This window comes from Dipodomys merriami, unplaced genomic scaffold, assembly GCF_024711535.1.
Source record: "Dipodomys merriami isolate MVZ:Mamm:240054 unplaced genomic scaffold, mDipMer1.0.p SCAF_349, whole genome shotgun sequence".
Taxonomy (NCBI): Eukaryota; Metazoa; Chordata; class Mammalia; order Rodentia; family Heteromyidae; genus Dipodomys; species Dipodomys merriami.
This window is the reverse complement of record NW_027205037.1, coordinates 91953-106243: the sequence shown is the minus strand read 5'-3', so window position 1 is coordinate 106243 and position 14291 is coordinate 91953.

The following is a 14291-nucleotide window of genomic DNA, read 5'->3' as shown; positions in this document are numbered from 1 at the left end:
TGGCCTGGGCAGGAAAGTCTGTGAGACTCCTCTCTCCAATTATCCACCAAAAAGCCAAAGTACTGCTGTGGCTCAAATAACAGAGCACCAGCCTTGAGTGAAAAAATCTCAGGGACAGCAAATACCAGGACTTGTTCACATGTGCATGCACATGCATGCAAGTATGAACACACACCACATACAAACAAGAAATGAAATAAAATAGAGATGAGACTTTTCTGAGATTTGGTTTGAGTGGCCTGGGCCCACATCTATGGCCCCACGCAGCCCCACACAGAAGAACTTCTGGCCTCGCCCTTCCTCACAGGTCACGGTGCCTTGCCGATTCCACTGGGACCAGTGGAAGTGCCTCTAAATCCTACATCTTTTAAAATTCATTTATTTATTTTACATTAATTTACTTCACTGTTCTTCTAGAGATGATCTACAGTGGGATTCTGATTACATGAGTCAGGTAACAAGTACATTTCCTTTCCTACAGTGTCTTCCATTCCCTTGCTCTCTCCCGGTCCCTCTCTTCTGTCTCCACCCGAGAGTTGCGTAGTTCACGTTCACCAGTGTCTAGTGCCCTCCACTATTGCACTTGTCACCTTCTTCCCCTCCAGTTCTGTGCCCTTCCCACACTCTTCCAAAGACATACACGTGAATATACCATACATAAGGAAAAGACGACTGAATCATCAAAAACTAAAAACACATACTAGGGAGAACATAGGCCATTTGTCTCTGATCTTGGCTTACCTCACTTAACATGATTTGTTCTAGTTCCAGCCATTTTCCTGCAACTGACATTATTTTATTCTTTCTAATGATGTGTAAATTTCAATTGTGAAAAGGTACCATATTTTTTGGATGCCATCATCTATTGTGGGCATCTGAGTCGTTTCATATTTTGGCTAATGTGAATAGTGCAGCAATGAACATGGATGTGCAGGTGTCCTTATCATATCCTGGCTCATGATATTCAGGGTAGATGCCCAGGAGGGGGATGGCTGGGTCATAAGGGAAATCTGTGTTTAGTTTTTTGAGGAACCTTGGGACTGCTTTCCAGAGTATGGTTGTACTAGTTTACATTCACACCAGCAGTACAGTAGGGTTCTGTTCCCAACATTTCTTGTTGGAATGCAAAATGTTGGCCAGTCTACCTGTGGTGAGATAGTATCTCAGGGTTGTTTTTATTTGAATTTACTTTATGACCAGGGATGATGAATATTTCCTCTATGTTTCTTTGCTTACCATTTCTTCTTCTTCTTCTTCTTCTTCTTCTTCTTCTTCTTCTTCTTCTTCTTCTTCTTCTTCTTCTTCTTCTTCTTCTTCTTCTTCTTCTTCTTCTTCTTCTTCGTTTCTTCCTCCTCCTCTTCCTCCTCTTCCCTCCCCCCTCTCCTCCTCCTCCTCCTCCTTCCTCCTCCTCCTCCTTCTCCTCCTCCTTCTCCTCTTCCTCCCACCTCCTCTCCTTATTCTTCTGTCTGTCATGGGGCTTGAACTCTGGGCCTGGGCACTGCCCTTCAGCTCAAGGCAAGTACTCTACAACTTAAGCCATAGCACCACTTCCAGTTTCCTTGTGGTAAATTGGAGGTAAAAGTCTCATGGGCTTTCCTACCTGGGCTGGCTTTGAACCATGATCCTCCAATCTCAGCCTCCTGAGTAGCTAGGATTACAGGTGTGAGCCACCGGTGCCCCGCTTCTCACCTCTTCTGAGAAATCTGTCCTTAGCTCCCTTGCCCATTTAGTGATTAGTGTACTAGATTGGGGAGGGGTTAGTTTCTTGAGCTCCTTGTATATATTGGATATTAGGCATTTGCCTGATGTATTGCTGGTAAGGATCTTTTCCCAATTGTTTGGCTGTATTTCTAGGTGATTCTGTCCTTAACTGTGCAGAACTTTTTTTATTTTCATGTAGTCCAGTCTCTCTCCTATCTGTTGGGCCCCTAGGACTCTATTCAGGAAGTTCCTGACTATACCTGAAAGTCTAATGTCTCTCCTACTCTGTCTTGTAGTAGTTTCAGTTTTTGAGTCTGATGTTGAGGTCTTTGATCCACTTTGAACTGATGTTAGTGCATGGTGAAAGGCAGGGATCCACTTTAGTTTTCTTCATATAGCTGCCCAGTTTTCCCAATACCAATTGTTGAAGAGGTGATGTATTTTCCACTGTATGTCTTTGGCTCCCTTGTTGAATATCAGATGACTTTATAGTGATTTTATTTCTGGGTCTTCTAATCTGTTCAATTGATCTTTGGATCTATTTTTGTGCCAATACCAAGCTGGGTTTTTTTGGCTTTGTAGTAGAGCTTGAAATCTGGTTTTGTGATACCACCACATTGCTCCATCTCCCCCCAAATTGCTACGGCTATTTTAGGTCTTTTGTTGTTCCATATGAATTTTTGGATAATTTTCTCTATCTCAGTAAAGAACATCATTGGGATTTTGATGGGTATTGTTTTGAATTTAGCAGTATGGCCATTTTCACAATATTTATTCTACCTATCCATGAACATAGACTATCTTTCCATTTCCTTGTGTCCTCTTTGATTTCTTTGTTCAGAATTTTTTTGCTGGTCCTGAGGCTTGAACTCAGGAACTGGGTACTGTCCCTGAGCCTCTTTTTACTCAAGGTAGTTCTCTACCACTTGAGCCCCAATACTACTTCTGGCTTTTTTGAGTGGTTTATCAGAGATAAGAGTCTCAACAGAGACTTTTCTGCTCAGGCTGGCTTTGAACCATGATTCTTATAGCTTAGCCTCCTGAGTATCAAGGACTACAGGAGTGAGCCAACTGCACCTGGCTCTTTCTTCAGATTTTTATAGTTTCCATTGTAAAGATCTTATAGGTCTTTGATTGCTAGGTACTTGTCTTTGAGGCTATTACAAATGAAGTTGTTTTCATGATTTCCCTTTCAGATTGTACCTTGTTTTGGCATACAGAAAAGCTACTGATGTTTTGTGGGTTAATTTTGTTTACTGCTACTTTACCAAAGTGGTTGATCAGCTCTAGGAGCTTGGGGATGGAGTTTTTGGGTCCTTTAGGTATAAGTTCATATCATCTGCAAATGGGATAGTTTGATTTCTTCTTTCCCTCTATGAATCTCTTTTATGTCCCATTATTGCCTTTTTTGTTGTTGTGTTCTTGAAGATGGTCATTCTGACTGGATTGAGATCCCTTTTTAACAGAGAGGATATTTTTGGGAAGGGAAAGAAACCTTATTTGGGTCTTCAATGATCAGTGACCTTTCCAAGATCAGCTCTATTTGATTATCTGTTGAGATAAAAATCTCATGGTGGGTATAACCTAGACAAAATGTGTGAGACATTACATTTTAACCATTTGGACAGAGTCTGATGTTACCTTTTTAGAGACTGCATACTACTTCACACTCTGAATGGACTATTATGTGTTCTGCTTCCTCATTTCACAATCTGTTGTGTGTGCATAAGTCACCACAGAAAGAAGGTGGCTGGAAATCCATTACTATTTTCAGTTCTGTGTCATGGCTTCTCAAAGTGGAAATCCTGGGTTCAAGATACTTAATTTTAATGTTGTGATGAATGCCACTTGGTGGCATTTCTCAGAGATAAAAGCACCTTGTAGGTGGGGCAGCACTTTCTTCCCCCGTGGGTGTCAGTGTATTCCAGGTGCTGATGACACAGAGTTCCACTGGAATTCACATCTCTTTCACTAGTGGCATGTGCCAGCCCATTTCCTGCCCAACTCCATGTTTACCCTCTGAAGTATAGCAGTTCCTGTGAATTCCCCAGAGCTCTTTGCAAGTTAGTTATTCACCTTGTGTCCCGCATCTGTATACAAAAGCTCTTCCTAGACCCAAATCACCTTCCTTTAGGTCCTTCTTACATGGTGAAGTTCTACATTTTTACATAATTAAGTAGGCATACATATTTAATTATTAAAATTATCTTAAAATAGTTATGCCAAGGGGTTATTCATGCAGACAAGTCAATCAACTTCACTCCTTTAATCATTCATATATGTATATCTTTAATTTTAGGGTGTGAGGAATTCCAGTATTGTTTAGAAAGTTTGTTTAATTCCCTAATGGCACCTGTGATCTTCTTGCAGTTTTTGGTTTTTACATTTTTATTGGAAAGGCTTTCTGGGGTTGGAACTTGGGGTTTTGTGCTTGCCAGGCAGGTCCCCAGCATTTTGTGATTTAGTTGATTTCCACCTAGGGTCTTATGCTTGTGTCTGAGACCAGCCTTGGACTGTGATACTCTTATCTCTGCCATCCATATAGCTGGGATTGTAGGCATGTGCTGCTACACTAGGCCTGTGGTTTTTCACTTTACATGTATGTCTTCATCTATATGTAATGTTGATTTTATCCTACAAGTGGATGAGGTTCCTCTTTCAAAATTTTCTGATTGATAATGCACTGTCTCCCAACAGTTTATAAAGAATCCAGTATTTATTTTACAACTAAGTGACTAATCTTTTCATAATTTAGTATTTATACACAAAGGGCATCACATTCTGATTTCTCTCCTTATCAAGTGGCTCGAACACAAGAACTTGCACTTGCTCAGCTTGCTTGTTAGGCTGGTGCTCTACTAATGGAGCTATGTTTCCAGCCTGGGTTTTGGCTGACTGTTTTGGAGGTAGCTTCTCAAAGACTTTTCCACCTGGGCTGCCATGATCTCAGCTAGGATTATGGGCATGGGCCACTGGCACCCAGTAAATGACTTTAAAATATGCATGCAATTTCAGAGTTGAAACAGATCAACAGAGAGCAGAACTGTGTCAAATTATCTGTTACAATTTGGGGACCTCATATTACATCCTGAATTTGCTTTATGGATTTTAGTAAATATGATAGCTTTCCTTATCTGCATCTTGTACCTCTCATAAATGCATTCATAAGTCATTTATAGCTTTTACATTCCTGTAAGAGGGATGCAGTGAGAATCAAGGAAAGGCATTGATTTTTGAAATCCTTTGGTTCAACTCATGCTAGCTTTGTGTGGTGGTGGCTGCAGGGCAAAGATATCTGACTCTCCCTAGGGGAGGGCATCTCTTGGGACCCTGGGACCTGGGCAGTCTGTCATGACAGAAAAGTGCCCAGCTAGGCAGTTTGACTTGGGCAATAGAAAAGATCTTCATGAGGCGGAGGTTAGAAGTCTGAATTCAAGGCCAGCACAGTTGGCTTTTGGTGAGGGCTTGGGGCAGATGTGTTGGTGTCAGGCTGACATTGATGGTGAGCCACCACATGGCAGGTGGTATGCCAGGCCTCCACATGGCTGGGCGGACCATGGGTGTTTTTGTAGGGGCCCTGCTGGGAGGATGCTGGGAGTACTTGGGAGGAAGTTTGGCCTGAGAATCAAGGGCAAAGGGGAGGCTTTGGGGCAGATTCAAGAGGCACAGATAGAGCGGGGGAAGGCGTACTGAAGGGCAGGAGGTCAGCAGGGAAATGGGGGCAGCAAATGTCAGCCCAGGCAACCAGCCTGTGCTATAATCTCCATGACAGACTTGTATGGGGAACGGAGAGGAGGGGATTCGCCTGGACACTTGCAGGGAAGCCCAATCCCGACTCCACCCATTCCTAGCTGTGTGACCCTGGGGATTTTTAAAAAACTACTCTCAGCTCAGCTCTTCAGTTGGCATGGTGAGAGGAGCAGGGCACAATGAGTTGATGGATGTCACCCTGGCAAGAAGGTCAGAGAAGGTTCCTTGTGGGTGATAGCGCTCCCAGGGGATTCCTAGATTAAAAGTGATCACACTGACTAAAGATGAACCCCATGGAAAGAGGGGGGTCTCTGGTAGCTCCCATGTGTCTGAGCCTTGGCAACTTATGAAGAATAGACGATGTGCATGGAGTGCCGGACCTACCTCTGGGCCCAAATCTGAAGACAATGGCAGCTTTTATATCTTGCTATCAAAATCATCCAAATGTCCTTGGCTGCATGTTATGAGGATGCCCAGGCGGCCTGTGGGACCCGTTGGGAAGGAGCTGGGGCCCTCACTCTACCCAGAGCCACCAGAGGACAGCTAGCACCTCTGTGATGTTGAAAGCATGTGCCAACTTGGAGTCCAGGAGATGCTGCCCATCAGGCATTCCATGTGTCCACAATGGAACACCCTTTTGACCTGGCCTTGTCCATATCCACTACTTGAGGGCAAAGTAAGTGGGCAGCGGTGGCTGCAAACAAATCCATTTCTGGGACCCACACTACTCCAAGGCCAGCCTTAATGCATCCATGAGGGACGGTCCTCATAAGCTAATTACCATCCAGGAGGCTCCACCTATAAAAGGCAACATTCTCCACCCTCTCCTCCCCACCTGTTCAAGCCATAGCAACCCTCCATCTTGGGGTAGTCTGTTGCAGAGCCACAGCTAGCTGGAAAACACACGTCACATGGTGAGAACAGCATGCTGGACTCCAGAGTGATTGTAGAAGGATCACAGGATCATGCAAAAGCCATTATGAAAATCGATTCTAACACCAACATGGCTTATCTGTCACCATTGCTATTCATCTGGCCCACAGATCCCTGTGAGCCCAACCCCCCCCTCCCAAGCCCCCACTCCCCTGCCGCCTGCATGAGCTTACCATTTTAGTGCTATGGGCCATTTTAGTGCTATGGGTGTCATCAGGACAAAGCTTTGTGCATCTCGTTGTTCCTGGTGGGGCCCTGGGGCTCCTTCCAGACTGGCAGGTGATGGCTGAGTGTGTGGAGGAAGGCACAGTTGCCTCTCTTCCCAAGGACTGTGTGGAAATTATGTTCTTATAATGAGGGTCCTGAAGAACCCCCTGCCCCCCCAGGCTTAGATGGTGCTGCTGTACAGTGCTCAGCAGGCACATAGCAGCTGTTGATTATGACAGAACATGGCATGATGGGGGCCGGGGGTTCCCTCAGGAACAAACTCCCACTACACTGCCTGGCTGTCGCCATTAGTAGTGGCTTTTGAGGTGACAGGCTGGGTGAAAGGTCGCCATTGGCATCCTGTCTCTGCTTGCCCATCTTGGGAGAGCCCTAGATGTTGAGGTACCCCATGACATTATTAATGTCGCTTTGCTGAAAATTTCACACACTCAGACAAATGCCTTATGGCATTTCCTGCTTTCCTGGGGCTCCAAGGATGGAGAGAAAAAGTCCCGAAATAGCAGCTCGGTGCTGGTTGTCAAGGCAACGGGACCCTCCATCCAGCAGCCAGGACTGCCAAACTGGGCTCCCGGAGGGGAGGGGCAGGGATGAAATAAATGACAAATGTGCCCAGGGCCCTCCAGGAGCCTCAGATCTTGGCTTTGTAAATCTAGGGGGGCCTCCTCTCCACCCATGTGTCCCAGCAAACAGGGGTGGCCGGGGTCAGCTGGTGAAACCAGACAGACAAAGGAAAGTATGATGCCAAGTGCAGCGGGCAGTGTGGAGTTGGATATGGCTGGGCTTCTCGTAATCTCTAATGGGCTCATGGGTGGATATTCATGGCTAGGTGTTAGGGAATCCTTTGGCAACGGAAACTCTGTTTTGGGGATCCTGCAATGGTTTAGGAGTGTGGTGGTGCTATCAGAGCAAGGATGGAGTTGGCTGGAAAATGGGGAGATGGTTAGGGAGGCTGGGGTGTTATGGGTTGGGAACGTATGTGTTAGGTTGTGGGGTGGTGGTGCTTGCTCCTTGCCGGACCCCCGGGAGGAAGAGTTCCCCTTGGACACAGAGCAGGGAAGTGGCTCCACTGAGCATTGGAGGAAGTGAGATTTCCTGGCTCTTTTCACCCCTGGAGTAGCACTTACATTGAGTTTTCAAAACCTCGAACACCCATCCACACATGGCCCAGGAATGGAGTAGGTTCTTCATTCTTGAAGGCTGGTCTCCAGTCTGGACACACTGTGTACTCTTTCTTATGCATTTGAGACCCATTGTGTGCTCCTGGTTGTGTTAAGAAAGGCTTGGTCACTAGGCCCAGTGTGTGCTTTTGGGTGTGAATGGCAGGTTAGAACATCTACGGTGTGTTTTTGGTTGAAGTAGGCACACTGTGTGCTCTTGGGTATATTAGTCAGGGATAAGCCAATAGACCTAGTGTGTGCTTGGGCATACTATGCCCTTGTGTGTCTTTGAATGTTTTATATTCACTGTGTGCTCTTGGGAAGTTCAGTTCATGTCGGCCAATAGACCTACTGTGTGCTCCTGGGTATGCTAGTCAAGGGTGGGTCAGTAGACCTACTGTGTGTTTTGGGGTGTATTAGGCAAGGTCAGATGGAACAAGTGAAGTTGTCACCACTAATAGGGTTTGCTTCCCAGGGGTCCACCTCGTCTTTCATTTTGGGGTAGATCAGCCTGCTCAAAACAAGAAGCAAAATACTGTTCTCTATCATGCAGGGAAGCCTCATCCAACTGTGTCTGGCCAACACCAAACTCCTTCTCTCAAGGCCACGGGTCAACCAGAAGGAGAGATCTGCGGGAAATTTGAATTGTGAGGTGTTTGGTGTGAATCTAACAAGTGAATTGGCAAGCATGAAGACCGCCCCTCCCCCCCCCCCCAGCCTCAGCACAGAGATGCTGCAGGAAGAAATCTCAGCTGGGATTCATGTGCTCAGAAAGACAGAAGCCAGCCCAGGAGCCGGGATTGTGGATCAGTCAGTGAGTTGGCCTGAGGTGATGGCTCTGTCGGCTGGGGTCCTCCACCCTCCTAGCGCAGCCTTGCTGACATTCTCCATTGGGTTCCCTGATGACATGATGCTGAGAGACCTGGGAAATGGCCAGTGTCACCCTGGGGACAGAGAGACACCCCCCACACTTTTGAGGCTTCGTTCTCAGTGAGGGATATTTTTCTGGGGACTGTATCCAATGAGTTCAAGGCCGGGACTCAACACCTCCCTTCTGCTGTTGACTCACAGTAACAAATATGAGAGCTGGGCATGACGTTTAAGGCCCAGTACGGGACAGGGCCCGAAAGGAAATCATAATGAAATTGGGAGAGAAATGAGGAGAGGTGGAAATGTGCACAGAACCATAGGACATGACTCCCCCAAGCAGGTTTATGACTCAGAGAACCCCAAGTCTGCATTCATCTTCTCTAAGCCTTGTTTCTGGCTTGGAATCATGCATTCTACATAATAGGACCAGAAATCTGAGTATAGGCATCCCGCTCACTCACACACCTGCAAACTTGCATTGGAAATGGGGCAGAAAATGAGATGTGGGATTATCAGGACAAGTGTGGCCTCGTCCCCCCACACCTGTGTTCACCTTGAGGCAATCAGGAGAGTGGAAATCCCTGCTGTCCAATGTGACTCAGCCCTCCTTCCTTCCTGACAGGCCTTGGGTTTGAATTCATGGCCTCTCACTTTCTGGGAAAGTACTTCACCACTCTCTGAATGGTCCTGGTGTTTTTTCTTTTCTTTTTTCTTCTTTGGGGCTGATGGACTTGGAACTCAGTATTTTACTTTTGCTTGGCTGGCACACTACTACATGAGCCATGTCTCTGGCCCCACTTTTTGCTGGTTATCCTGGAGATGCGGTTTTTCAGACTTTTCTGGTGAGGCAGATTTTGAACTGCAATCCTCTGACCTCAGCCTCTTGAGCAGTTGGGATGGCAGGAGTGTAATCTGAGCCAGGGCCTGACACTGAGTTTATACAGCTTTCCAGTCCTGTAGCCATGAGACACAGAGACAGGGACAAGGTGCACTTCCACGTTGCTTTCCTGACGACCTTCACCCTCCATGCAAGAAGGACGATGGCATGGTGGGGTGCAAGGACCCTCCAAGTCCGTGTCCATGCTTGGCCTGTCCTGGCCTGTCCTGGCCACTGCTTCCACAAGGCTGGCTTCTAGGTTGGGAGGCCCAAGTGAATGGGGCTCCAAGATTCTTTGCTTTTATGTCTAAGAGGCTGTGACCCCCAGATCTTCCACAGCAGTGAGCAATGTTGCTTCTGGGATGCTGGGATGGGACACCCCCAATTCCTTCAGACAGACAGAAACCCTTCCTGCAGAATTCCTCATCTCCCTGGAAACAGAATGGGGATGTAATTCTGGCCTCTTCACTTCCCATCGCTTTGAGGTAGGGGTGAATGACTGGGAGGCTTGGTTGGCTTTCCACAGCCTTGTCTGGTGCTTGGGGAGGAGATGGAGCTGAACCCTGTGGGTACAGCTGCCTACCTGACTGATGGACTTACAGCCACTTCCATGGCCACAACCACAGCCACAGCCACCTTTACTCTCAAGGATCCACTGAGGCATGGATGGCCTCAGAGGCTCTACATGCTGACTGGGGCTGAGGAGCAAGTGGGGTTCCAAAATGATCAGGGCTCACCCTCCCTCTCACGTTGTCTGCCCACCTCCCCTCGTCCCAGCCCCTCAGACAGGACATATTTCAGCTCTGCAGCTTTCATCTGGAAGACTGTCAGGTCATTGTTCAGAGGAGTCACACCATGGAAATCCTCCCTGCGTAAGCAGTGAGGTTGTGGAAGTGCGTTTGTAGTGCAGTGTGTGCCTTCAGGGATGGTCACATTTTAGATCTAACTTCCACATCTGTCCTCTGAGCTTGACTCACTCCACAGGCTACTTGTTTCCCTGAGAAAGACATAATATAATTCTTAATTTAATTATATTGTATATATTTAATATATTTAATTTGTATATATTCATATATATGTACATATACTTCACATATATATATATACACACACACACATACACACACACACACACACACACACACACACACACACACATATATATATATATATATATATATATATATATATGTGAGTAAGCATACAAACCTTGGAACAGTATATGTGCTTACTTTTATGTTCTAGTCCAACATGAAATTTAAATATGGATGGGTAACTTTCTTTTTCTCTTTTAAGTCTGAGACTGAGACTAGAACCTGGCACTTTCCTCATTGACTGGCATTCTACCGATGGAGCCACACCTTCAACCCCTGATAGGTAAGTTTGACAACTTAATATGTTTAAAAACTTTTAGTTTGGAAAATCACCACCATAGACTAAACAAAAAAATAGCTTAGCAAGATCTGGGCTGTCATCCGTTTGTAGCATCCATCATAGAAAGCAAGTGTGATCATAATATATCAAGAGCATTTACAAATCAATAAGATGAAGGCTGATTACCTTTGTCAAAATAGTGGGTAAAAGACACAAATGGTAATTTGCAGTTTCCAAGATGTGGGAAAATATGTTTCCAACTAAGGAAATAAAAATGGAAACAAGATGCATTTACTATAAATTTGGTGTTCCCAAAGAGGCAGGGCAAACACTTCAAGCAAAGGCCAGCCTAAAATGCATGGGGAAACTTGAGTTCACTGATGTTAGCTGGAACAAATGTTGTGGAGCATGAACAATGTCAAATCTCTGGACCCACATTAATCTCTAAATAAATTTTATTTTCTTGAGCCTTCCCTTCCTGTCTCCTTTAGGAAAAAATACTCAAACAGGAGATTTACAGCGATGTAAATGGATGGCTTTTTTTGCCTCCACATAGATTTTATTGTGCATCTGCAGTGGGGGGTCGGGTCTGTATTAAAAGGAAAGATTTGTTCCTATATATGCAGTAATTGCAATTCTTTTTGACCAATTTGTAGAAAAATTGAAGTCAACGGCTAGGAATTTTCCCCCTTTTTATTTTTCTTTCCATTCCAAAATTACACCAGAACTTATTCTTGAGGTGTAGGTGTGTGTGTGTGTGTGTGTGTGTGTGTGTGTGTGTGTGTGTGTGTGTGTGTGTGTGTGTGTGTGTGTGTGTGTGTGCCAGCACTGGGGTTTGAACTCAGTGTCTCACAGTGCCTCACACTTGCTACACGTGGTGTTCTTCCACTTAAGCCAGTGGCCTCCAGCTCCTTTGTGCACTGGTTATTTTCCGGGTAGGGTCTCACTTTATGCCTGGCTTGGCCTGGCCTGAGTTGTCCTCCTGCACGTATTGCCTGTGTTGCTCGGGATGCCTAGTGTGTACCACCATGCCTAGCCATTGTGCTTCATCTTTGGCTGGGATTACACATATTTGCACCACCACAGTCAGCCACTGGTCAAGATGGGGGACTCAGACTCTTCTGTCCTGGTTTGTCTTGAAATTTGATCGTCTTGTTCCCACTTCCCAAGTAGCTGGAATAACAGTTGAGTCAGTCACCATAGTAAGCCCTGCGTATGCTTTTAAAAGATATTCAATTTCATAAAAAAAAAAAAAACAACACACAAGAGATTTATCCTCTGGCCTGTTTAAAAACTGACACCATGCCCTGTTTTCTCCTGATGCTGGTTTGTAGCCTCATCCTGAAACCGGCCAAGATCTTGGTTGCTCAGGCCAACCTCGGCCATGAACCACATTAGCATCTGGTCCTGAAAGATGGCAAACTTCTTGTGTTTTAAAACACAACAGAGAAGAGCGCTCCCTGTCCCTGTGTTCCCACCTGCCACAGGCAGGAACATTTGCTCCTCTAGTGTCTTTTGTGGCTCAGTTCCCAGGGACACATTCAGGCAGGCAGGCAAGCTTCAGAGCCTGAAAAGTACACATCCTTGTTCAGGAGAAGTGCCGGAGGTTAGGAAGCGCCCCCACTTAAAGAAGGGAACAGAAGATAGAAGGCAGAGGACTGACTGGGTTTGCCATCGTTCTCTCCCTGTCAGCAGAGACACAGGATGCACTTCAGTCGGATTGGCTGCAGAGTCAAACGCTTTCTTTCTCACTCAGCTTTCTTCAGACATTTTAAACTTTTTGGTTGGAAATAAGAAAAGTGAACTCAGAGCCTAGGTCCTGTCTCTGCCCGAGGCAAGTGCTCTACCACTTGAGCCACAGCTAATTGGAGATAAGTGCCTGGGCTGGCTTTGAACCAAGGTCCTCAGATCTTAGCCTCCTGAGTAGCTGGGATGCCAGGTGTGAGGTACAAGCACCCAGCAGCCATCTTCACTGCATTGCTCTGTTCTTTAGGCACAGATTATACAGGACGATGTAGTGAAGAGCTCACAGTACAAATCGCACTTCTTCCTTGTTATCTTCTTAAAGCTCTTACAAACACGCAGGTTCTGGGCTAGGTGTGGTGACATATAGCTGTAGTCTCAGCTACTCAGAAGGTAGAGACAGGAGGATCTTCAGTGTGAGGCCAGCAGGGGTAAATGGCACACATGGCAGTTATGAGTTATTTGTTTTATTGGTATAGCTCTGTTGAATTCCTTCCTTCCTCCCTCCTTCCCTCCCTCCCTCCCTCCCTTCCTTCCTTCCTTCCTTCCTTCCTTCCTCTCTTCCTTCCTTCCTTCCTTCCTTTCTTCCTTCCTTCCTTCCTTCCTTCCTTCCTTCCTTCCTTCCTTCCTTCCTTCCTTCCTTCCTTCCTTCCTTCTTCTCTCTTTCTCTCTTGTCAGTTATGGGCCTTGACTGCCCCTTAGCTCTTCAGCTCAAGATGAGTACTCTACCACTTGTGCCATAGCACCACTTGCAGTTTTCTGGAGATTCACTTGAGATAAGTGTCTCAAGGACTTTCTTGCCCTGGCTGGATTTGAACCTCGATCCTCAGATGTGAGCCTTCTGAGTGGCTAGGATTACAGGTGTGAAATACCACCACCCAGATTCTTGAGTTTATTTCTCATTTCCCCTAAGCAATTGATTAAAACACATTTTCCTTCAGGAAGTTAGGATCCCTCTCTTGAAGTTCCTATCTCTCTTACACTGAAAAACCACCATGTTGATCTGGTCAGAATCTGATGTTGCTCTTTACAGACACACGGTGGCGCTGTTGACCTTACGTCCACCTCTCAGGCTGGGCAGGCCCAAAGTCCCAGGGATACCATGGGGAGCATCTGAGGACCAGCCAGAGCTCTGTCCCCATGAGTGGTGTCATAGCCCTTGTGGTTCAGCCATTTCCACAAGTGGCACAGTTGGAGCACAGCTGTCTTGGAGCAAGCCTTTCAAGTCCACATCTATCCCCACTCTCAGAGAAGGCCCTGGGCCTCTTCTATCCCAGTAGCTCTCCTGACCTCTGGGTCAAGGTGGGGGGGATCAGCCCCTGGAGGACCTTGGTGACCACCTGGGTCTCTCTAGCACGTGGTTCTGAGCATGGGACACTTGCTGGCATGGCTTGTGTTTTTCTGGCAATGAACGGGGCTCTGTTCTTCCTTGCATTTCCAGCAAGCAGTAGAAGGACTGTTGGGAGCCTGGAAGGCCTCCACAATGCCTGGGGATAGGAGCATGCCTGGGGCCTGGCAAAGCCCAGCCTGCAGGCCCATCTTGGCTTGGACACTCTGAGTCCATCAATTTAACTCTCCACACTGCTGCCATTGATTTTTATGTCTCTCTACACTAATTAGACGTGTTATCACTAATCTTTCGTAATCACCACAAGGAG